This window comes from Gorilla gorilla, chromosome 6 (assembly GCF_029281585.2).
Source record: "Gorilla gorilla gorilla isolate KB3781 chromosome 6, NHGRI_mGorGor1-v2.1_pri, whole genome shotgun sequence".
NCBI classification, from domain to species: Eukaryota; Metazoa; Chordata; class Mammalia; order Primates; family Hominidae; genus Gorilla; species Gorilla gorilla.
The window spans coordinates 157,654,275-157,677,205 of record NC_073230.2 but is presented as its reverse complement, the minus strand read 5'-3'; the positions used below and the strand labels follow the sequence as shown (position 1 = coordinate 157,677,205).

Here is a 22,931-nt window from a genome sequence, read left to right as displayed (position 1 = left end):
AGCATGCAAAAAGACAGGTGAAAGCTTCATGATATGAATACGTAACGACACGTCCAAACTGCTGCCAACGAATAGTTCAGGGAAGAACTAGCGAATTCATGAGCTTGCCTTTTATTTATATTTACACACCCAAAGCTAGTTAAAGCTCTACTTTGTTGGATCTTCGCTGGTTACTATTTGAATGTTATATTATTCTACAGTTTTTAATCAAGAAAATTTTTTAGCTAAAGATGCCAGGACAGGGACCAGCATCTTATAAATATAGACCAAGAACTTGTGCATTCAGTATTTGGACATCTACCAAGAAGGATTATCTAATTAGATAAGACTTCATGAGTTCATTACTGAAATTCAAGGCTTGAAAAATTTGCACTTATTTATAAGATTTATGCTATCCCTTTCTATATAAAACTATGGAAACTCTCATTCAAACAATTAAAATTGACAAGCAGCATAAAAAAATTTCAACTAACAAACACCCTAATAGATGGCTTCCTAGAGACAGTAGCTAAGTTGTTGTTGTTTTTTTTTTTTTTTTTTTTTTTTTGAGACGGAGTCTCGCTCTGTTGCCCAGGCTGGAGTGCAATGGCGCAATCTTGGCTCACTGCAAGCTCCGCCTCCCAGGTTCACGCCATTCTCCTGTCTCAGCCTCCTGAGTAGCTGGGACTATAGGTGCCTGCCACCGCCCCCGGCTAATTTTTTGTATTTTTAGTAGAGACGGGGTTTCACCAGGATGGTCTCGATCTCCTGACCTCGTGATCCGCCTGCCTCGGCCTCCCAAAGTGCTGGGATTACAGGTGTGAGCCACTGCGCCCGGCCAACAGTAGCTAAGTTTTATCTCTACTTACTTAAAGCCATTCTAAACCTTTAAGTCCACTGGCTCTAAAGTCAGAGAAATAAAATAAACACATACCCAAATTAAGAAATGGTTTCTGCTTCTCAAACAACGAATTCCAAGTCAAATTCTCAAGACTTGAATTTGTCACATATGCTTGCATTGCCTGGTTCCTGTTGTTACCCAAAGCTAATAATTAAACATCTGCGGCATTAAAAGACCATGTTCACTCAACATAAATCTGTCACATGCTCCATTATTCTACCAGATATCTACCCCCCAAAAACAAAAAAATCATACATCCACCCAAAGACTTGTACATGAATGTTCACAGCACTTTATAATAGCCGCAAAGTGGAATAACACAAATGTCCACCAACAGGTGAATGGATAAGCAAAATGTGAGGCACTCACACAATAATGCCAAGTAGTCAGACTATTTGGCAATAAAAAAAAAAATCAAGTACTGATGCAGCGTGGATGAACCTCAAAAATATTAACACTAAATGAATGCCATATGCAAAACACCACATATCATATGACTCCATTTATTACATGAAATGTCCAGAATAGGCAAATCTATAGAGACAAAGTAGGTTAGTAGTTGCCTGGGGTTGGGGGGATGGTGGGAATGGGGAGTGACGGCAAAGAGACACAAAGGATCTTTTCAGGGTGATGGAAATGTTCTAAAATTGCATTGTAGTGATGGCCACACAACTCTAACTTTACTAAACATCACTGAATTATACATTTTAAATGAGTGAATTTTATAGCATGTGCATTAAATCTCAATAAAGTTGTTAAGAAAAAACAAAGAACAGACTTAAAGCATGCTAGCTGTAAATCTTATGGTTCAAATTCAGTTCATTCACAGAAAGGAATGCATCTCTCCAAGACGACCGGGTTCTGTGTACATATGGGTCTTGGTATCAGCACTAAAAGCAGTATTACTGAGTATTCTACCAGAAAGTTAGCTTTAAGAAATGCTATGTAAGACATTACCAATAGAAGGGTTTATACTCTCCTGCAACAGTATATAAACAGGTGAAAACAAAAATGTCAAAGTTTTGCCTGCAGGTATTGGAAGAGATGTCATATGGCATGGATGATTTGCTGCCATATTAAACATACAGACAAAAATGGCAATACAAGTTAATAGGGGAAAGAAGTCGTTTCAGGCTACAAGATCAGGAAGCCTTTACAGAATGCGTGCTTTGAGCTTTTCTCAGAGGATGAGCAGGATTTGAACAGCAGTAGAGGTACAGGGAGGCTGATGTCCAAGGGAAGACAAGCATGAGGCAGAAAACGGATCACAGGAGACTGGTGAAGGATTTGGGCAAGTCATGAGAGGTGGCGGCTGGGTCGGTGGGAAGAGGATGCAAGGCCTTTATTCTGTGAGGGTGACAGAGTTATGGAAGGTTTCGGAGAAGACAAGTGACACCGAGATAACAGCTCAACTTAGACCAACAGCAATGGAAAGGGAGAGGCCCAAGACACAGGCGACACAAAGCAGTTATCGTGGTAACTGGTCAGACCGGATGGGGTGACACAGGTGAGAAAGAATTCAGGATGACAAAGGCTCAAATTTATACTTTTGAACTTCCAACAATTTATTTCTGGATTCCAGAACTTGACAGACACTACTTTCAAAATTCAAAACAAGGCCGGGCATGGTAGCCTGTAATCCTAGCACTTTGGAAGGCTCAGGCAGGCAGATCACCTTAGGTCAGGAGTTCGCGACCAGCCTGGCCAACATGGTGAAACCCCATCTCTACTAAAAATATAAAAATTAGCCGGGGGTGGTGGCGGGTGCCTGTAATCCCAGCTACCCAGGAGCTGAGGCAGAATTGCTAGAACCCTGGAGATGGAGGCTGCAGTGAGCAGAGATCACCCCACTGCACTCCAGCCTGGGTGACAGACCGAGATTCCATCTCAAAACAAAACAAAACAAACAAAAATGAAAAACAAAATTCAAAACAACACAGCTATTGCTGAAGAAATGTTCCATGGTAAGAACAGGAATTTGCCAGATCTAATAACATTACAGATGCAGTTACCCTTTGACCTAGCAATCCACTTCTAGGAATCTATTCCCAAAATGTGCAGCCAAAGCCACGAGAAGTGGTAAATTCAAGTTTTGTCACTGCAAAAGACTTGAAATCAGCCCCAAATCCATCAGTAGGGGACAGGAAGACTAAGTTAGGACAATAGAGCACTGTGCAATGATAAAAACTGTTAAGAAAAAAAGAAAGGACCTCCACATCCTGATAAGAAAGTAAATTCTTAGCGGATACTTAACTGAAAACAGGCACCTTTTGTGTGTGATGGGAGTAAGTACTAACACGTAAGTGTAGATATATTTTTCTTTTCAAGAAGAAAAATTGGGAGGTTAAACTGAACACTAATAAAATTGGTTACCCATGGCGGAAGGAGAAAACAGTGTGGGAGAAGGGTGGAAGTGAGACTACAGTGGGGTCCATGGGCGGATTTCAGGGGGCTTCTCAATGTAGGTGGGACAAAAAATTACATCTTTATTTTCACTAACCTCTGATGGAAATTTGACAATTCCTTTGATTATGAATGCAGGCAACAGATGCAGTACTTTTAGCAAAGTGTCTAACTTCGTCAGCAAGAAATCACAAAGATTTTCATTATTCCATGCTAGACATGCCAGTATCATTTATGCTCATCAACACCTTGAAATTATAGTAGTTACATATAAAGTCTATAACTACTAGATCTTAAATAGGAAGATGTCTGCATGTGTTAGCATGTGGAATTCTCAGGAATGGACATGTTTGCTACACTTTTGACATTTTTTATGATTAAAAAAAGCAAAAAGTTGTACTGTAAAATCTAGAAGAACATCTTGGAGCCATACGTGGCCTGCAGGATCTCAAGCAATTATAGCCTCTGTCTTAGGTAATTATCCGGCAACAATATAATTGTAAATAAATATGAACTCACAAGTACGAAATATCATGGCAGTTCTAGATTACAGGATGATCATCCAGACATATAAGTGTATTTATATGAAATTCTTTGTATCACTAAATTGAACACTCAGTTTAAAAATTCTCATACTAGCAAAACCCCAGGAGTAAAGGGAGTTAGAGAGGAACAACTCTATATAAGAAAGTGAGGATTAACAGAAATAGATAAGTTACGAGAAGAAGCCTGAAACTAGAAAGAAGATGAAGAGCTTAATTTTAGATAAGTTGAATGTGTTTTTTTTTAAAGGTTGGCAGTTTAAAAATTGTAGCCCAAAGGAAATCACACCTGTAGAAATAAATTTAGTAACTGACAAAAAAGTAAAATCGTTGGCAACAGCGCAAACAAAAATCTTCAAAGTGTGAAGAAAGAACTTAATAGAGATGAGGACCAAAATTTTGTGCTTAAAGGACGTGGGCAAAGTAGTCCCTTGCCTCCCACCCCTCCCAAAAAGGAGAGAGAATGCTTGCAAGAGACAGAATATATAAGTAAGAGAACCAGGAGGCCAGAAGGCAAGCCGAAGGAGGCTTATCCATGAAACTTCTAGTTCGACAGTGTTAAGGCTGAAGGTAAATCAAGGAAAAGGTCTATTACGAAAAGTCACTGACTGTGGTAAGTGCCAGGAGCCACGGCCTTCAAGAACATAGCTCTGAACGAGTAGAAAGCAATGAAACCTGGCTGCAGCCAAGTAGAAATGGAAACGACTCGCTCAAAACGATGGTGAGAAGACAATGGTGGACTCTGTTGCTAGCAGAAATCACCAGATACCTGCCTCTCCCAACATCGCTGTCACAAGAGGATCCTCAGGACTGACTCAGAGAATGTGATGACTTATTACCCCATTCACCATGATACAATGATGGGTAGGAATGAGACATGAATTTTCCTTTTAAATTCTAAAGCCAGTATACAAGCATAATTACAACAAACTTGCAAATGAACAGACATGACAAACATCATGTCTTCCAAAACCACATACCTTATTCAAAAATAAGATACAACTCGGGAGGCTGAGGCAGGAGGAGGACTTGGGCCCATGAGTTCCAGGCTGCTGTGGACTGTGATCATGTGACCACATTCCATCCTGAGGGACAGGGCAAGACCCTGTCTCTCACACACAAAACAAACAAACAAACAAAAAACAAAGTACAACCAATGATACTTACTTACAGCAGAAGTCTCACAACAGAACTTCTGTGCATGTCTCTCAGCTGGAGGTATGCAACCCTGGATTCAAAGTCTGGTATAAAGACGACCATGTTCTGCCCAGGTGTGTTCATGCTTTCCACTGCCCTCTAAAATGAGTCCCTTTGGCAACCTCAACAAGATGACACCCACTCAGATCACCACCAGATGGAAATGAGAAAATACCCCACCAATCACTACAGAGAAGACAGACAGACTCCAAACCAGCCAGCACTGCTATTCAGATTCTCTTAGAAGGGACATTGGTTCCTTCTATAAGGCCAATTCTAATTCTGTTCATTCATTTTTAAGTTTTCCTTAAAAAATTAAGCACCAAGGAGGGGGATGGGGAGATACTGGTCAAAGGTGCGAAGTCTCAGTTAGATAGGAGGAATAAGCTCAGGAGATCCAGCACCCAGCATGGTGACTCCAGTTAATAATAATGTACTGTATTTTGAAAACTGAAAATTGCTTAAAAGCAAAACAAAAGAGAAAAAACTGCTTATAGTACATCTTAAAAGTTCTTACCACAAAAAAAATGTTAAGTATGTGAGGTGATGGATATAATTAACTTGATTTAATCATTTCATGATGTGCAGCGTACATATATCAAAACATCAGGTTGCATGCTATTATGTTTTGTCAATTATACCTTAATAAAGCTGGGAGTGGGAATTAAACACCAAAATACCGACTTCTCAGAATTGCTATAAAGAATAAATTAGTAGAGCCTCAAAGTTTTACTAAATAGATATAGCAGCCTTCTCGTTGTGATCAATCTTTGTCCTTCTAATTATATAAATATACACACATGCAGCCAGGCGTGGTGGCTCACGCCTGTAATCCCAGAACTTTGGGAGGCCGAGGCGGGTGGATCACCTGAGGTCAGGAGTTCAAGACCTGGCCAACATGGTGAAACCCCCTCTCTACTAAAAATACAAAAATTTGCCTGGTGTGGTGGCACACACCTGTAGTCACAGCTACTTGGGAGGCTGAAGCAGGAGAATCACTTGAACCCAGGAGGTGGAGGTTGCAGTGAGCCGAGATTGCCCCACTGCACTCTAGCCTAGGCGACAGAATGAGACTCCATCTCAAAAAATATATATATAAAATAAAATGCACACACATGCTAATTTAATTCATTCCTTCAAATACACACATTTTGTAATTACAAGAATGCTCAGATATCATTACGCAGAAGTACAGAATTTTCTCCTATAAACATCTTAGGAATTAGAAAACAATTTTTTTTCTCTTAGAGTTGATACTTGAATAAGTAATAGAGGAAGGTCCTTTTAAATCCTAAAAAATCCACACACAAGCACTAAATGCCTTAAATATTGCTCAATTCAGAAATGAATATTAATTAAGTCAACATCTATATTCTTCCTATTTTACTACATGACTTCCAAGTAAGATGCCACAAGCATCACTGGTATAAATTGCTCCGGAAAACCTGAAAACTTACAGAAAATCACAATCACATTATATTTAACAGGTGTTATAAAGACTGCCCACTTTGTCCAAATAAACTAGTTTTAACTGCTGAGGACTGAATTTCAGTTCTCAGTTTCAGCACAATGCTTTTATTCAATTACCTAGATTAAATCATGCTTACTCAATGGTCTAGATTGGTACTTGCGTGTATTTTGTTTCCAAGTATTTGCATTCACTTTAGGACAAGAAAAAACGGTATTACATTTGATCATGATCATCTACACCACACATGCTTTTCAAACTGAGGGCTGCAATTCATTATTGTGTAGATCATGAAACCAACTTAGTAAAAGGGAACTGGAACTTTTTAAAAAATCAAATAAAAAAAAGAGCTCATAGAATGTAACAAGGTAAGTATTACTCAGTGCATTTTTTTTTTCCCAGTTATGTCTGTGTGGGTGCTGGGTTATCCCACAAAAAATATTTTACTAAAGAAATAATTCAAGAGGCACTGATTGACAGTACACAGTGACAAATTTCAAACAGCTAATATAGAAATGCGTGGGATGTCTGTGGAACTTCACAGTTCCGGCTCCACAAGTCACTGGCAGTGTGAGCTTGGTCAGATTCCTTAACTTCTGCGCCTGTATTTCATCATCTGTACTAGAGATAATACTGTAGTACCTGTTGTATAAGGTGGCTATGAGGAATAAGTGAGTTATGAAAATAAAATGCTTAGCAGAGTCCTTGACACACGGTAAGCATTTGCTACTATTCATGTTAACACTACTATAAAGGGTTTCTAATATCTATGCAATTCCTAAGATAGTATTTAAATGTTCAACCACCCATGCTTATTTTTGAAGTCAAAATGAACTAAATTAACGTTACCTGAAAACTCCACAATACCTTTGATAACTGATGACACCAGAGGTGGCACTTCTCTAAAATTCCCACCAAAATGTAACTTTCAGCACAGGGTGGAGGAATCCTTTGTATCGGGACAGACCTGGGGATCCAGCCTAAGCTGTGACACAGTTAAATTTTCCTTGAAATATCACTCTATCTTAAAATTCACACGAATCTTTCATTCCACCATGAAACACATGTTTAACAGAATACTTTAAAACACCAGCTTCACAGGACTTCCTAGCTCTCTTGCTAGTGAATGAATGGGATGCTGTTGTATGAAACCCACTGACTTTGGAAAAGCCGCTACTGAAGAGTTTTCACTGCACATCAGCATCCAAAAAGTTTCTCTTCTGTCTTGGCACCACTGTATTTTCAGAACCCAGCTTAACACAAATACAAAGATACAAACAGCAAGCCATTCTGCCCTCCTTTCAGAGGGCCTGTGGAAGTGGTGCTCCAGGGAAACATCCTCAGGCCACTAAGCGCGGAAGGCCAGATGTGCAGCTCCTGGCAGGTCTCTCCCTCTCCCAGTGAGGCGTGCACGTGAGGTCCACTTCCGTAAAGGATGCCCTTAGTCAACCACAAACGCTATTAACTCCCATTTAGATGAACAATCTCAACTCACAGTTCCCACGATCCTCTTCAACTAATTTCCAAATTTCCCTCATGTGTGGTGAACCGTTTGCCCTGCAGTTGAGTGTGGGGCCTTGAGTAAGTATCTGCTCAATAAGCAGATTTTGGAAGCTAGTATATCACTAAGTGAACATGAATCTATTCATCAATAAGACACCCCTTTCCATTATTTTTCTTTCGACTAAGATAATTTAACCCTGAGTCGAAAATTCTGATCAGTAATTTTCCCTAGCTGAGCAAACTTTCAAATACACTTCCCGTTTCACTACAAACTGGTTCAAAAGGAGAAACGGCGCTACCGTGCTCTTTATTTAGGGCTTTTATGCTTTTTGTTTTAAAGACAATTTACCACTTTAACCGCTCTCCTGAAGGAACTGGGCACAGTGAAGCGACACCTCTTTCCGGTAAGATGCTCCTGACACATGTCCCCCGTGGTCCCTGAACCACTCAAGGCTCACAGTGAGTGATGTCACCCACCGCACCTGTGGTTCCACCCGTCAGATTTGCACCCCCATTCTCTGCACATATGTTCAATGCTGCATTTACTAAAAAGCATCTTGCTGAAAATTTCCTTACTAGCTATTACAACATCAAGTACTAAGAACTTTTTAGTATTTTCCGAAATTATGGACACTGGGGAGAGAGTATGAGAAGAAACATATATGCACAGCAGTGTACATTTAAATCAGTCAAGAATAAATAATTTGGAAAAACAGTTTCTCAATGATTTGAGTATGTCTTCTGAGCTCACAAAAATCTGCAACTCGATGACAACCTTCAATAAGAGGCAGGGTTCTTTTGGGAAGGGGACTTTTTAAATTTTGCTTCCCACTCTGTCTCAAAACAATCTGGCCATACCTATAATAAAGGAGAAAATGTGGGCTGGGCACGGTGGCTCCTGCCTGTAATCTCGGTACTTTGGGAGGCCGAGGCGGGCAGATCACCTGAGGTCAGGAGTTAGAGACCAGCCTGACCAACATGGTGAAACCCGTCCCTACTAAAAACACACAAAAAAAATTAGCCGGGCATGGTGGTGGGTGCCTTTAATCCTAGCTACTCGGGAGGCTGACGCAGGAGAATTGCTTGAAAACCAACCAGAAGGCGGGGGTTGCAGTGAACTGAGATCGTGCCATTGCACTCCAGCCTAGGAGACAACAACGAAACCCCAACCAAAAAAAAAAGAGGAGAAAATGTGGTAAAACCTGTAGCATCAGCTTCGCTTATGATTCCGAAACAGCAGTAAGCCTCTAGACATTTACATTTGCTCGTACTTTTTCTGAGACGGAGTCTCGCTCTGTCCGCCCAGGCTGGAATGTAGTGGCGTGATCTCGGCTCGCCACAACCTCCGCCTCCTGGGTTCAAGCGATTCTCCTGCCTCAGCCTCCTGAGTAGCTGGGATTACAGGCATGCACCACCATGCCTGGCTAATTTTGTATTTTTAGTAGAGACGGAGTTTCTACATGTTGGTCAGGCTGGTCTCGAACTCCTGACCTCAGGTGATCCGCTCGCCTTGGCCTCCCAAAGTGCTGGGATTACAGGCGTGAGCCACCGCGCCTGGCCCACTGGTATTTTTTATAGTAATGCCCCTAGTCAAGATGCACCTTTCTTTGTAGTTGAAAATTTTCTAGTCAATTTCCCTCATGGTCTGTACAATTTGTATTTATTTGTCACCCTAAGAGTCGTGGGTTTTGGAGGTTATTGCTAAGGGGCAGAGACACAAAAGCATCAACAATAACTTAAACCCATATTTTACTTATTTATTTTTGACACAGGGTTTCACTCTGTCACTCAGGCTGGAGTGAAATGGTGCCACCTCGGCTCACTGCAACATCTCCCTCCCTCTAGGGCTCAAGCGATCCCCCCACCTCAGCCCCCAAGTAGCTGGGACCACAGGTGTGGGCCACCACACCCGGCTAATCTTTTCATTTTTTGTACAGATGGGGTTTCACTACGTTGCCCAGGCTGGTCTCGAACTCGTAAGCTCCGGCAATCCGGCCACCTCGGCCTTCTAAGTATTCAAATTACAGACGTCAGCCACCACGCCTGGCAGAACCCATACCTTAAGCAGGCATAAAGAATATCCTGCATGTTAAGATTGCTGCTGATTTCTGTCACCACCCTAGCTGTGGCTGGGACAATACCATAGTCTTCACTGCCCAGCCTAAGTTTCATGAGGAAAGTCTCAACAATAGTCGGTCCATATTTTTTATTTCATACAATTTACATTAACTTGTGTATTTTCTCAAGCAAGCTTTTAAAGCTTATACTTCAAGTAGCTTATTTTGAAAAACATAAATGCATGTTCCCAGTTGAAAACATAGTTAATATTTTTAAAAAGGTAAAGAACTAATGCTAACATCACAAAATCCAGATTTTTCCCCATAGTTTTGTTATCGTCAAGAACTCATATATAATAAACTTACTTTAGAGGACTTGAATCTCACAAACTTCATTCAATTTTCTAAAATAAAATGTACACATCAAAACTGCAAATAAATAAACTTCTGAAAAATATAAATACAATGGAATAAAGAGATGCACACTTTAGGACTATTTTTCTTTTTGCCAAATCACACACACAAAGCCCAGAGTATGTATGCGCATATACGCAGTTTGGCCTGTACTCAATTGTCAGTAAAACAAATCCTCCTCTGCATTTTTGGTGGGGAAAGTACTCTTTTTAATGTGAAACTGTAGTTTCATTCACTGCCGCCAAGAGAGGCATCAGAATGCTTTTTAGAATCACTTTTCCTATAACTATTAAGGGAATCACTATCCTAGTTACACATACACGCTCACCTATATGTTTACTATAAAAAGCTCTGTGGACACTCATCTTCCACAATATCCATATTTTTGAAACAAAACTTTAGTGTAATATATGGTTTGCTGGTTATAATCAGTGAATAATCAGTTTTCCACAAGTTAGCCTTATCAATAGAAAAATTCCAACATTTATACTTTATTATGGCAAAACCTCAAAGTTAACACAACTTCCACAACTTGGTTGCTTTGTTGAAATTTTGCTAAATGTTGTTACTAGAAATCACATTCCCAGTTTGAAGAGCTGAGATAGAGACAGATACCCAGAACCAACATCCAGCTACTTTCAAGTGAAAATTGCAGCAGAGCCAGTTTTTTTAAAAAGCATGTTAGCATGATACACATAGCTAGATTTTCAGGATTTTTTTTAAGCTTATGAAGATGAGATAGGATGGTTGTGGCAAAGGGCTGCAAAGACAAAGAGCAGAGCCCACTCTATCAAATGCTAGCAGCCCAATACCTGCCCTGGAGAGCCTCTGTAATCAAGGAAGCCAGGCAAGTCCTGAATGAAGCAGGAATCAGCAGCGCACTGCATCGCCAGGCGTGAGGGCAGAATGAAGCTGGTGACAGCAGGGCCAAAGAGGAAGGTATAAACACATAGTGTTATGGGGGAGGAACTAGTAAGATTTGGTAGATCGCTGAATATGGACAAACAGAAGAAGTCAAGTCTGAAATCTGTGTCTCTGACATAACGCTAGAAATAGAGATGTCGGATATGGTCTAGGGAGCAAAAAAGAGATCAGTTTGGGGCAAGCCAAGTTGGAAGAAAGGGCAGGTTAGTCAAATGGAAAAGCCCTGAAGGCTATTAGCAGGACTGCAAGGCTCTCAGCTGAAGTTGCTGAGAATTGCTTAACCTGAAAAAACTGAGAAACCACAAAGCAAAAAAGACTAGAAGAGAGGATCAAGTTAAAGCTATCTCCTGAATGCTCATGAAGAGTTACAAAAGATAAGATGAACTGGAACAGCAAGTATTCTGCACAGAACCCTAACCTCAGGAGGTCACCCAGGAAAAAAGAAAGGTAACCTGGTCCACAAGTCTGGGAAATGAGCGATGTGGCCCCTACTCAGAAGGGGACACTGGAGAACAGACCTAGTGATGCTTCCTAAACTCCTCTAACGCAAGACATTCTGAGAACAGCGTTCACCCTCTGGAAACCATGAATTAGAAATGCAAGAGAACCAATCTAATGAATCAAGTACAAATCTAAGAGTGCCTTCAAGAGAAGTATTGAGATGCTTTTAAAACCCAGGAAGTTTTAGATTTTTAAAGAAAAAATGTGAAACAACTTTGTCGTTAAACCATTATTTTACAGGTTTAAAAAGTGTTCTCCATGGACACCGGGAAGGGCACAACACTCACTGGGGCCTGTCGGGGAAGGTGTGGGGACCAGCACCAGGGAAAACAGCTAATGTATGCTGGGCTTAATACCTAGGTGATGGGTTGATCGGTGCAGCAAACCACCATGGCACACGTTTACCTATGTAACGAACCTGTGATACCCTGAAACTTAAAAAAAAAAAAAATTATTATTTAAAAAAATAAAAAGTGTTCTCAACATGACACCACCAATAACATGTAAATGACACAGGCTTTGATTGTGTTGTCTCCCATATGCTTTAAAATTTTTTTAATATAATTCCTCTGATAGTATTTAGGATTTAAACAAGGACTAGGGTGAAGCAAAAATTATTTCTAGACACTAAACGTACAACCATACTCATTAGGATCCTGGCCTCTATGGCACTTCCCACACTGTGCTACAAAGAACCACGAATATTTCCAGGTGCTCGTTCCAAGAGAAAAAAATGAACACATCAATTCACTCCATATCAAATCTCTACTGTAAAGACCTAATTTTCCACATTCGATGATTTTAAAATCAGTATGTGTTCTACAAAACATGTTAATATGGTAGGGGAGTTTTCTTCCTTCAAAGGTAATTTCTTATTAAATTAGGAGTGGACCTTTTAATATATATGAATGTATGTATGTATACATATATACGTACCCTATAAGATATATCTCCCTGTAACAGCAGCAAAACAAATTAAGATTTTAAAGGCCCTTCAATATGCCACCTGGCATTTCCTACGTTTATTCACAGATCTTCCCTCCTATTCCCATACCTTACATATCACAGAACACAGACAGCCAAATATTGGCCTAAATAAAAATCCTGAAAATGCAGTAAAACAAGTAGAGTGGTAAGGCAGAGCTCCATTATAAAAATATCAGTGACCAAAACACAAAACCTTCATAATGTCAAGAGAGAACACATACAGTACGTTTCACCTGTAAAGCCCCAGCTAAACTACAGACATTAAACACCCACCCCGCCCCCCGCCGCCCCCACCCCCAACACACATACCCTGTGTAGGGCAAAGTCCCTTATACACAGAACATGTAACAAAGGCACTACTGAAGAGCCAATTTCAGTATGTGTCTTCAGCATTCCTAACCCTTCTTCCCTTTGTGTGTTTTGGGTCCCTTGTTGGTAGGACCTACTCTACACAGATGCCCAAGTAGCCTTTCATCAACACATCAAATAGGAGACCCTCTCATTTCAGTAGTCTCTACTTTATGATTGATGTAATATATTCCCATGCTGTGTGTCAAAGTCCATCCTCAACCAGGACTGCATTAGACAGCCTTCTGTCCCATTTGAGGTATCTGCAAGCAGCAGAAAGCTGAGGGCAAGCAGCTTGGGAGTCACAAAGCAAGCTCGGCACAATCTTTGGCTCATACCAAGCACTGAACACAAATTGAGTATCCTTTATCTGAAATGCTTGGGTCCAGAAGTCTTTTGAATTTCAGACTGTTTCATATTTTGGAATATTTGAGGTATCTTGGGGATGGGATCCAAATCTAAACGGGGAATTCACATGTTTCGTATACACCTTATACACACAGCCTGAAGGTAATTTTATTTTCCCCTTGGGGACACTGAATAAACTGTTGTGCACCTGCATGTTGACCGTGGCCCATCACATGAGGTCGGGGTGAAATGGTCCACTTGTCACATCGTGTTGGTAACTAAGGAAGTTTTAGATTCTGGAGGATTTAGGATTTTCAAATTAGGGATGCTCAACCTAGACTAAGGGTTATTATTGCATGTAAGATAAAATGGCAAGCAAACCTTTTAAAGATTTTACGTATTTAAGATGAGAGAAGTCAGAAGAATCAGTCTGGAATTTTCCTTCTCCACCATCCCCCACACCAAAGTCTCCAAGTTCCTATAGATAAGCTTGAAGTTTGGGGAGGGGGAAATGGCCTAGTCTCCATGTCTATTCCCTGAATTCCACTTGGGATCAAAGAGTCTGGTTTATTGACATCATCTAGGATTCCAAACCTTTCCTTCCAGTCTCACCAAAGCCTCCTTCCTGCCTTGAGAAAAGGAGGTCTGAGCTGTTTGCCTCTTTCCCCCGTTCTGACTTTCGGATGCCTGTTAGGCACACGTAACTATTTTAGTTAGCATTTAATTAATTTCGACATAGCAAAGGTGCCCCCTCCCAGCATTAGGTGACATGTTTCTGTGCAACGGTTTTCTCATAATTACAACAGTATTCCTCATTTGTACTATTTAGCATACACTTCTTAAATAATTGATGATAGCCTCTGAATTTTCCAAGCTACTGCAGAAACTGGACCAAAATACTTTTTCTAATTTTTAGCAAATTCTTATCTTAAGCATAATGACATTAATTTTAAACATTAATTTAAAACACATCTACTATCACTAGGAGTTGTGAACTAAGCAAAAAAAGTTCACACTATTACTAAAAAAAAGAAACTTCCACACTGAAGACAATTCATTAGTACCTAATCTAGTGTTATAATAAACCATCAAAACATCAATCAGTTTCATGAGATTAGGACAGTTTCATGGAGGGCATTAAATGAGGGGACTAAAGTATTTGAAGGATTAAGATATGGGGAAATAAATGAGAAGAAGATTAGTCCAGCAAAGGAGAACCTGACCGCTGGAAATACAGCCCAACGGAAGTCAGATATTTAACCCTGTGCGTCAACACACCTGGAAAGGGGCTGCCAGTACGGCAAACACTAAGTGATTTCAGCATTAAACTAAGCAGAAATGTCTTCCTTGCAAGTAGCTCCTCTGCTTCTCCTGTTTTGGGATTTCTTGATTTTATAAATTAATCCACTATATTATAAATGTATGTGCACTGTAGAAAGTTGGAGGAAAAAAATTAAAAAAAAAACAAAAAATAACCTACTGCTAAGAGAAACTAAAAATAACTCCACTGCTCAGAGACAATCAATGCTAACATTTTGGTTTTCATCTTTTTAAAAAATGCATATACTCACACACCAAAATAAAGTTTAGATATTGCTTACATGTTGTTTTATGTTGCATTTTATCATTAATACTAACTAAATGTTCATTAAATACAGTATTATGAAGTTAAAGATTGATCTAAATGCTGAAATAATCATCCTTAACAACAGCAAAAAAACGAAAACAAATGCTTAAGAGGGTATTAGTTAAATAACAGCATACCCTGGACAGAATATTAATCTATTAGTCATTTTTTTGGTATTTTCTTAGACTAAATTCTTAGAAATGGAATAGCTATTTCAAAGCACATACATATTTTACAAGCTTTTGTTACGTACTTTGCTCTCAAAAAATCATATTAAATTACACTCTTTCTAGCAAGGTATGAGTGAGCTCATTTCTCCATACCTTCACCATAAGTAGTTTATTTTTTAATCTATGCCAATTAAAAAAAAAACAACAGTATCTCACTGATCTGCATTTCTGGGAGTACTGCTAGTAAAGCTGAAAGTTTTTTCATGTTTCCTGCTCCTCTTTTTATAAATTACCAGTTTGCCCATTTTTTTCCACGGGGGTGGGGGGGGGGCCGCTTTTGTTGGTGGTGTTCACATGCCCTCTTTTTACAGTAAGGAAAGTAAATTTGCTTGTAAGTTACAATATTTTTCTGTTTGCCAGTCACCTTTTAATTCTGTTTATGGAATTTTAACACAGAGAAGTTTTATTATTCTGAAGTACTCAAATCTTTTCCTTTACAGTTCCCGTGCTTGGTGTTATATCTAGGTCTTCTCCATCTTGAGATCGCCATGCTGTTATTTTTTGGTTCTTAAATTTTTTCTTGAAAAAATATTTTAAAAGCACCCAAGTTTACCTCCCTAAAATGACAGCCATTTTTACTACTTTAAATATCCTCACGGCCGGGCGCAGTGGCTCACGCCTGTAATCCCAGCACTTTGGGAGGCTAAGGCAGGTGAATCACAAGGTCAGGAGTTTGAGACCAGCCTGGCCAACATGGTGAAACCCCGTCCCTACTAAAAATACAAAAAATCAGCTGGGTGTAGTGGCAGGCACCGTAATCCCAGCTACTCGGGAGGCTGGGGCAGGAGAAGCGCTTGAACCCAGGAGGCGGAGGTTGCAGTGAGCCGAGATCACGCCACTGCACTCCAGTGGGGGCGACAGAGTGAGACTCTGTCTCAAAAAAAAACAAAAAAACAAAAAACAAAAAAACCTTCACTAGTACATACACACTTTATACATATTTTAAATGGCTGCACCCATTTCATACAATCTATTTTCCGAAGTATTTTCTAACACAGACCTTTAAAAAAATTGCAGCTTGTTATATTTGAACAGTCTTGAATGGTTTTATAAATTTTTGCAAGGCCAATGAGTCATAACATCACACCCAATTTAACAATAGCCCCAAAGTTCCAGAACTGTTCATGTCTATGCTATCAGTGCCCAATTACTCTCCCACAATGTTACTAAAAGACCAGGAAGAATAAGCTCATTCTTGGTAGTGGATCACAGTTCTGCATAATGAATTCTGCCATAATGATCAGATATCAGTCCTTAAAGCATTTTCATTTTAATCTCTTCTAGTCTTCTTCCATCTTCACATAAACTAGTCAAACACTCAGGGAACATCTGGTTAAAAGCCTGAGCTCTGGAGTTATCCTGTCCCGTTTAACTCGGGCTTGACTACCTTCCTAGCCCTTACCTGCACCACTCAAAGTCTCAGCTCCTTCACCTATATTCTGTAAAGTGGGTTAAACCATAGTACCCACACTTCAGAGGGCACTGTAAAGATTTCCAGTGGAAGGATGTATGTGAATGTTGATGCATGCAGTATGCTAGGCACTGGGGACAGATGCATATCACAGTGTCCCTGTCCCAAAGGAGGTGAGTTTGGTGGGAGAAACCACCAACTACAATCAAAAGGTTAAATACTGTGATAGTGACATAGGCAGGACAACATGGGAACCCAGAGAAGGCTCCTAACCCAGACCAGGACATCAGGTTCAGCTTTCCAGAGATGGTGATGTGTGAGCCGTCAGGTGATAGAAAAGGCAAAGAGTCAGATCCAGAATGGAACTGCAATAGCGCTGAAGCATGGAGTCAACACTAGGAAAGGCAGACCAGTGCTTACTTGGTCCAAGTTTCCCAAGGGAAAAAATTTAACTATCAAACTTAGGCTTCACAACCCTGCTTTTTAAACATGAATACAATACTTAACGTTCTTTAAGACCGTTTTTCCAAAATCCTGTTAACGTTAAAAGCTGTGGCATTCCCATGGAATCCACATACTTTCGGGGCCTAAGGAAGTCAACAGTGTCAATTAAAAACCATCTCATTCTAAAAACGAGGAAATATATGCCCTGCAAAGGTAAGCTTGAACTAGACTCCATGTCTTCTCTCCCAAGCAAGATGTTCTATACCTAAGCAAAAATAAATGACTTCAATCTCTCTCCCTCACAGAATTTTTAGAAATGAAACACCTCCATGAGTGAATAAAAAACTTAAGTCATTAAATGTTATAATAATTCTGTTTATAGTGTGTTTACTAAATCTTCATATTATAAACAGGAAACCTCCTATAAACAGGAAATTATGTCCTCAGTAGTAAACATAAGGCTTTTATCCAAATTGGATCTATTTTTCATTTAATGCTCATTTCTTCATTTGGAAGCAAAACAAACACACTGATAAACTACCAAATGTTTTTAAAAAGCAAGGCAACCTTAGAATTGGCCCTTAAAATGGTTAACACTCTTTTCTCCAGACATACCTAAAAGACAAGTTCAAAATGAAGCTGACAGTCCCCCAAAGACATTTTATTCCAGAATGACTCAAGGTCACTGGCTTTAGGACCTACGGAAGGCTGAAACAGCAAAACAAACAAAAAACCAAGTTCCTAAGTTTTTAAGGCCCTAATTTTTTAATTTGAAGAATGGCAAGTAACAACTCCTCAATTTAAAGTACATTCATTTTAATTTTCCATGCTGAAAGACAGACACCACGCCTCTGGGTATACTGGGAATGACATTCTGATGAATGGCCCTCAGAGACCAAGGGATGGTTCCTCCTACAGCAACTTCCTATCCCACTCCAGCAGAACCAGGGGGCTTGCCTCATCTACAAGGAGGAGCCTTAACTACCAAACTGCTTCATTTCAAAGGCAAGGCTGGATACTCAACCTGGGGGGAAAAACCTGATCGTGTTTCCAAAAAAACACCAAACACAAAAAGTAAAAACATCCACATCTTAAAACTAGTTTTAAGGGGGAAAAAAGTTAAAGTTTCACAACCTGTTTTCTTGGCACTTTCCCAGACTTCCACAGGTATAGAAAACCTGGGCATTTTTCTGTTAGGGCCCTGTACTACATACTGGGGTGTTTCGGGGAGAAGGGAAGTGAAGAGGGAAGGGGGAACAGAAAAGGAGGGATGAGAGAGATGATCAATTTCACTCGAGAAGTGTATAATAAAGCTTGAACTCTTAACCGCTTAAGCACAACGACTGTGTTTTCTGTAGCCAAAAATCAGGGCATGTTTTCAAACGTTAAGTTTAAGTTAGAATTATTCCAGAAAACTCATTCATTAAAAAAAAGCAACTGAGGCACCACCACAACCAAGTTCTGTTACTCTGGGGACGCAAAAACAAATAAGGAATATCCCCTGCGCTGGAGGAATTCACAATCGGAAATGTATGGGAAATCAGGCTGTCATGTAGTTAATTACAGCTAGAAGATAATATTCAGTAAGTGGCAAGAGTCTAATGAACTGTAATATCTAAGGAAACCATGCAGAATCAGCTCAGGCATGCGTGTCTGTCTTCTGATGTGGTACACACATTAGGAGTGGGGGGTGGGGCTGCCTATAAGGACCTGAGCATGTGGCTCTCAGGGAGGGAGGCTTTTATAAATTGGTGAAAAACCCTAGCATATCTAAATTTGGTTTGTTTTTTGACAAAATCGTTTTTAAAAGATGAAGCCAATGAGAAAAAAAGTTTAACATATTTAGAAAGCAATTCAGCCATCCCTCTCAAGCTTAAGGAACACTCTCCTGAAACCTCCAAAAATGGGCATTAATAGAGTTAAAGCGAGCCAGTCTTGTGTTTGCATGCTTTGGAGTTTGAAATGTAACGCAACTATTTCGTCTCACCATGGAAAACAACAAATAGAACCTTCAAGTAAAACATTTTTCAATATCCAAAAACAAACCTTCTTTAAACAAAGAAAAATCTCATCTCCAAATATCTTTTTCAAACAGAATGACTGGTTTTACATTTTAAACATCATTACATATTTTACTACATAATACACTCTCCAGGATTTCAGAAAATCGGGTACATTTTCGGGTGCACCATGAAATGAAGTGTTAAACTTAAAACTGCACACACTTCTGCGAGGCGTTAAGCTATGCTTAGGTCCTAGAAGCTCATGGCTTGAAGTAAAAAAGGAATCTAGTTCCTCTTCTGCAGCTTCGTTAAGTGCATTCCAAAAAGTGTGATCGTTTACTCCACTCAGAACTTTTGACGATTTTAATGCTACTACAGGAAAGAGCAATTACACAGAGCAAACAAATATTTAAGTAGACTGCAATTCAGTATTTGCGCACTTACCACTAACCCCTACTACGAACCAGAAGCAACCAAGAGTGACCCAATCGGAAAAGAGAATCCTCTTTTTGGCAAAGCCAGCCAGGGAGAAAACCCTAACTTTGGGGATTCATTTCAAGGAATGTCTACCAGCATTCCTCTCTTTCTTATCTTATGTCTGCGCTACACAATACTGCACGGGTGGCAGAAACAGGGGTCTTTCAGATCTTAGGGGAAAAAAAAGCGACGACCCCCGAGTCTGGGGACCCCAAGCCCCAGCAGCCTGGCGGGCGCACGGCTACCCTCAGGGTCAGGGCGCGCGCTCCCGGTGGGACCGGGGGCGCGCCGAGGCCGCAGCGCAGGGCCCGGCCCGACTAGCGAGCGATAGGCGGGCGCCGGGGGGCTCTGTCCGGTTCGGCCGCCGGGCTAGCATCCCTGCGCGCATGCCCCGGCCCGCTCTCCCAGGAGAACGGGGCAAAAGGGCGACTGTTACCCAATAATAGCGCCCTGCACGTTCGCAACAATGCAGGCGGGGAACCCGAGAGCCGCGGGCAGGGAACCGGAAAGCGAGAGAGCCCGGCTCCGCGGCTGCTCCTGCGCGTGAGCCCAGGGCTCACAGGGGAGCACGCGTCGGCCGGAAAGCAGCGCCGGGAAGACGCGTGGGCGCGAGGGGGCAAGGGCACGGGTCCCGGCGTCCCGCGGAGGTCGCCTCACCAGGCGAGGCGCGGACGCCCGAGCCGCCCCGGGCCACACGTCGGCCCACCCTCCGAGAACCCAGCCCGGTCGCGGCGGGGAAAGGGGCCGGCGCCACCAGGCCGCCGCCTCCAGGCGCGATGAATCGTGCTTTTTCCCAGTGCGTAGTCCAGGCCTGGCCGCCCCGGCCCGTCCGGGGTGACTCAGGGCCCGGCCCCGCTCGCTCCTCTGCCACCTTCTGCGTCCTCCGCCCACGAGTCCCCCGGCCTGGCCGCCATTCTGCCCGGCCGCGTTTCGGCGGCTCAGGCCTCGCCAGGCGCCTGGTTTCGGCCGTCGCGGCCCGAGTCACTGCGACACCGCGGCTCGGGGCCGGGCCTGCGCCGCCGCCGCCGCCACCTCCTCTCGGCCCCGGCGGCTGCCGACACTCACCCGCATCTCTGTGGTGCCCCAAAGGCTCCCGCGATGCCTCCGCCTGGTCCCTGGGCCTGGGCCCCGGCGAAAGCCCCGTCCCGCCAAGGTCTAGCTGCGTCCCTCAGCTACCGGGGCTGCCCCGCCTGGAGCTGCGTGCGACACGGCGCCCGCCTCCTCCTCCTCCCCTGCCCGCCCGGCCCTCCTCCTCCCGCCGCCGCCGCCTGCACCACGCAACCTCCGCCCTCTCGCCTTCCCTGCGCGGCTCCCCGCCCTCTCGGCCTCACCGGCTCCGGCGACCGCGGGGGAGAAGCTGTTGGGGGAGGGCCGGAACGCACCGCCATAGGCGTCCGGGGCGGGGGAGCCGGGAAACCGTCGTCGCCATCGCCCCGCCAGCCCGAGGCGCGGGAGGGGCCCGGAAAGCTCCTGCCCGCCCGCCGCTGCCGGCGGCCCCGGGGGCGCCCCTTCCGCGGCTGAGGCCCCCGCTCGCGTGGGGAGCTTCTACCTGCGAGCCTGCGGCCCCTGCCCCCGACACCCGAGACATCCCCGACCCGGCGCGCCGGATTCTCTGCCAGGTTTTACAGCCTCCCTCGCCTTGGGACCGCCGCGGAGGACCCGTTCCCGCCACTTCGGACCTCGCGAGCGGGGCTGAGCTGCTTGGGTCGGGGACACCACCAGCCTCTGGAGAAACGGCCCGAAGCACCCCGAAGAAGAGGGGGTCCCAGTCCCCTGCCCCTCCCCTGTGCGCACCCCCACCCCCAGCTTGCCTGGAACCTGACTCCCCACCTTTGTCGACCGGGACAGGGACTGGGGGATGCACCCCAGATCAGAAAGTCAGAGGTGGCCCTCCGAATCGGCGCAGACTTCCGAGGAACCTCAGCCAATTCTCGACCCCCTTAACACCTGCAAGGCCTTAGGAATCGGCTCCAGAAAGCTCGAGCTTATCTGCGTGTTTCTTTTTAAAAATCACTTCTAAGATGAAACCTAACTAGGCTTTCCCCTTCAGACTTTCACTAACTCCTGTTTGGCAAATTTTGACATTCACTCTATCCTTCGTCTTTGTAAGGACAAATCAAGACTTAGAAGGCTTTGATTACACATACGGATGGCATGAGTCGTGATATAAAATAGTATTGTTTTCACGTGTACTTCGAAGTCATCTCATTTGAAATTAACTGTCATAATTGACTCTTTGGAATATTCAACCTAAATACTACCCGCTGCTGTGGTGACGGGGGGTGGAGGAAGCGTGGTGGAACCCCCACACCTAGTGAGGGGTGGCTGATTAATACCACGGCTCACAACATAACAGAGCGGCTCATTCCATGAACAACCCCGGGGGGATTTCGAATTCTATCATCTGGGCAAAAGATGTGATGAGTGTAACTTCCCGTTTTCTCCAAACTAAAACACTACGCAGATTCCTGTACCGCTCTGGGACAGAAATCCTCAGCCAGAGCAGAGGCCGTCCCCAGAGTCCACACTGTTTCCTGCATAAAGTGGGTTATCTCAGAAGAAACATCCCACTGCTCTATGTGATCCCTCTATTGAAATGTGGTCTTTTATCTACATCTAAGTATCTCTAGAAGTAATGCGTTTGTATGTACTTGTCACTCAGATATGTAATCCCTTAATTTGTGCGGGGTTTTGGGGTGTGAAAAATTCTTGGTTTATATCCTACACTTTTAAATAACCTCGTCAAAACTGACATGTATTTAACACCTTTTTGTGTGAGCACATGGTAAGGTTGGAAGTAAAAATGGAAGGTTTATCCCTGTGGCCCATGTTTTCCAGTGTACCTATGTGGGGTTTTAAAAAAAGTCCCAATTTCTTCCTTTTACTGGAGACTGCGTTTTTTAGACAACAACTTATCTTCCTATTCCCTAACCAGTCTTCTCCAGTCTTACCATTCAATATAGCCTCCTTTTCTGTGACTTCCTCCAGCTGAATAGAAGGGCTGAGTGGGTCAACCTTCCCTGTATTGTTTGTTTCCTCCACCCTCTCTTTTTCCTTAATAGCAGTATTTGCTCCATCCACACCACCCTCCCTCTTCTCACTGCCTCCATTCCTGGTTCTTAACTCCTTTCTATTCTTTACTCTCCACCTGCCTACACGATCATTCT

General features: G+C 42.7%; 1 protein-coding gene across 5 annotated transcripts in view; it reads right to left on the bottom strand.

The window, feature by feature from the left end:
* CUL1 (cullin 1) overlaps positions 1-22,170 on the bottom strand; it is a 102,605-nt gene extending 80,435 nt beyond the window's left edge. Inside the window, exon 1 of one of the 5 annotated variants that reach the window (XM_055392319.1) lies at positions 21,595-22,170. The gene's annotated coding sequence lies outside the window, so the exon portion shown is untranslated. The other 4 variants (XM_031012860.3, XM_031012862.2, XM_031012858.3 and 1 more) reach the window with 4 other exon arrangements.
* Positions 22,171-22,931: the final 761 nt, after the last annotated feature.